Source organism: Hordeum vulgare, chromosome 3H (assembly GCF_904849725.1).
Source record: "Hordeum vulgare subsp. vulgare chromosome 3H, MorexV3_pseudomolecules_assembly, whole genome shotgun sequence".
Classification (NCBI taxonomy): domain Eukaryota; kingdom Viridiplantae; phylum Streptophyta; class Magnoliopsida; order Poales; family Poaceae; genus Hordeum; species Hordeum vulgare.
The window spans coordinates 453,821,281-453,824,424 of NC_058520.1; the positions used below are offsets into that span (position 1 = coordinate 453,821,281).

At 45.1% G+C, this 3,144-nt stretch overlaps 1 long non-coding RNA gene across 1 annotated transcript; it reads left to right on the plus strand.

The window, feature by feature from the left end:
- Positions 1–1,003: 1,003 nt before the first annotated feature.
- Positions 1,004–2,933, plus strand: LOC123440150. Its single transcript, XR_006630287.1, has 2 exons — positions 1,004–2,062; positions 2,728–2,933. It is a non-coding gene; the product is annotated as an uncharacterized LOC123440150 (long non-coding RNA).
- Positions 2,934–3,144: the final 211 nt, after the last annotated feature.

The following is a 3,144-nucleotide window of genomic DNA, read 5'->3' on the forward strand; positions in this document are numbered from 1 at the left end:
GCTTTCAAAGTATTTGATAAAATTTAGGTAAACTCGGTGGGAATATATTTTCCATATATAACAGTTTCAACACATGTTCATGTTCAAGATATTGCACAAAACCCTTTAAAACCCTTTTTGCCTATTTCAAGATTTTGAAACATTTCTATAAGAAATTCTCTTAAATAATTCCAGTCAAATTCCAGCATGTCAATCCAAGTTGATTTGATTCACCAAAATATTCCAAAACCCTATTTGTCCAGATCCAAATTTGAGCAACCCTACATTGCCAAGTGTCTCCAATTGTGCTCAAATTTTGTGGACATGTTCTAATTCTCTAATAATGCATTCACACAAAGTGGTGCATCTAGGAGAATAAATGGACTTGTCCAAAACCCCTCGAAATCTCTTCTGTTGATTTTTAGAATTGGAAGACTTTGCATTATCAAGTTTCTCCAAATGACCCCAAACTTTTTGGGCATGCTCTAATACTCACATAATGCCACCACACCAAGTGGTGCATGAGTGGGAATTAATTTGCATGGATTCATCTAAGAGAAATCGCCCATTTCTAGGGTTTATCAAGTTTACATTGTGAACTTTCACCATATAATCTCGCAATTGGTGATCAGGGCCAAATAGTTTTACCATTTACCCCTGGTAAGTCCCATGGACATTGGATACCGCTAGATGCCCCTGGACAACATCAAACACCTTCTGTCATAAACTAGAGGACAAGCAAAGTTGACCCTATGATATTCCCCTTGCCTCTAAATTTCTACCACAGTATTTTGTGACCCTATTTTACCTCCAGTAATTTTTCTATGGCCCCTGCTAAATTATAGGATGGTAACTCCCTCTCTTTCCCTCTCCTTTTCACCATGGCAGCACCACTTTTAGCCCTCTCCCGTTATTTCTGTTCTTGAAAATGCCCCCAAATCTTTCCACATCCACCCCTGCTTGCTAATGCATCATTCGAAACCAAGATATTGCATGCTCATGTGGAAAGTATGAGGAGCCCATTTAAAACTAGATTCTGGCAGCTAATACAACTTTGTACTACAAGTGCCTTGCATATTTATCTGCATGAGCTCAAACTTGGTACTCATGTAGTCCTTGCGTAGCTAGGGCTACTAGACAAGTTTTCAACTCAAGCTCCCCCAGTAAAAACCCTTTTGCTAGGCCCCAAGTTTGTTGTTGCAAACTTAGCCCTTGCTCAAAACCCACCTACACTGCCCCATATGAGACCAAAATCCAAACTTAGCTCTGCCCCTTCCACTTGTCCTGTAGCTCACCATAGGTTGTGGAAAGTTGCACACGCGCACCAGAGAGCCTCCCTCAACCTCCCATGCCCCTCCCCGACACCAGGATGCAGCCAAGGGAGCCCAGGCACGCATGTTCTTGGCTCCAAAGCGCACCCGAGGCCTCCCGGGCTCCCTTTGCTCTCCCCGACCATATAAGGCCCCCTCGCCCCCTGGTCTCCCCTTGGCTCTCCCTCTCTCCCGTGAACCTACTGGACCAACCCCCTCTCTCTTCTGTGCCCAAAAATCACCCCATGGCTGAAGACCCATCGGCGGCCTTCGCTCGAGCTCACGCATCCCCGAGCTCTCCCTCGCCCTAGCACCCCCTACGATCCATCCTAGTCGCCGCCGAGCTGCCCCCGTGACCCAATCCCTCTCCTCCGTGGCCAGGGCGTCACGCTCATCGCCACGGTCGGCCACCTCCGCCGCAACCGACGCCACGGTCGGTCGATGCCTTCTCCGGGGCCAAGATCCACCCAGCAGGGTGCGACTCTATCCCTTGAACTCACCGGTGGCCGAACCACCGGAAACGGCGGCCGGTAGCATCGGCAACCCTCATCGGGACTCCCGTGTCTCCGTCGGCGAAAGGAAGAAGATGAACTCGCCAGGCGGTCCCCTTTTATCAATGGCACGCCGGTCAGGCCCGTTCGGGATAAGTGGAGATGCCCTCACGTGGAGCCGCCTTTCGCAAGTGAAGGCGCAATCCGTAGAAAGAGCCTCTTGCATGGCCCCTTGCTCGCTTGACCGATGCAGCTGGCCGGCCCAGTGGCTGCGGCGCTAAGGTGCGCCCACTACGTTGCTTAGGCCCATTTGGATAATATCATTTTACCCCTTTTTCTTTTTTTTAAAGAGCTCATATATTCATAATTAAATAAATAAAACTCCAAATTTGATGTTTCTAATTCCTACTGAATTCTAGAAAAAAATTGTAGAGGTAAAATTCAAATTTGAATTTGATTTATTCAAACCCCAATTTGTAAAATCCCTAGAGCATCCACATCAACTCCAAATGTAGAGATTCAAATTGTCAAAGATTCTCCAAACCATAACCTATTTTTCTAGCCTTAGTCAACATTTTTCTCTGCCTTATTTATGTTGCATGAAATAAATAACACTTCTTACCATTTATTCCATATTAGAAAATCCCTTGGATATTCATACCAACTCCAAATCCAGTGAAACTGCTTCCAAAATTCTTCTAAAATCATACCCTAATTTATAGGCACATCCACTCATTTTTATAAAAATGTTTTCTGTCGAATTATTATAGGATCACCAATTCCTCCTTTTCCACCATTCAAAATTCTCCGGTGGTCCAAATCCATTAGAACAACTTTAGGTATTTTTCTTATGATGAGAGATGTCCAAGGAAAATAAAACTCCTATTTTTATACCACCTTGTTTTTCTCCTTGTTGTGTGCCTTATCGTTGTTGTTTCCGATGATAGTTGGCGAAGTAGATGATGTGATCGGAGGTGGACGAGAAGCGTGAGAAGACCTCAAAGACTTTGCTGAAGCAGGCAAGCAGCCCTTTGACCATGTCTAAGAAACTACTTTTATGCATGTCATATAGCACTTCGTTCCGATGCATTTAATCATGTTGAATCGGTGACCACTTTGGTGGGTTGTCTTCGAAAAAATCCTCGTTGATACTTGCACTTAGGCATGACCCTACCTTCCTATGAGGGTTGTGTTGGTGGGAAGTACTTAGGTTGCTATGTAGATGCTATGCAAATTGGGATGGGAATATGCATGGTGAGAGGAAGGAAAAGATTTCAAAGGCTTTTCTGAAAACCCCGTCGGGTGCCACTAATGCCCGAGGGAGATGGTGTTGAGTTGGTGACCACTTGAGAAAGAAGTGGTGT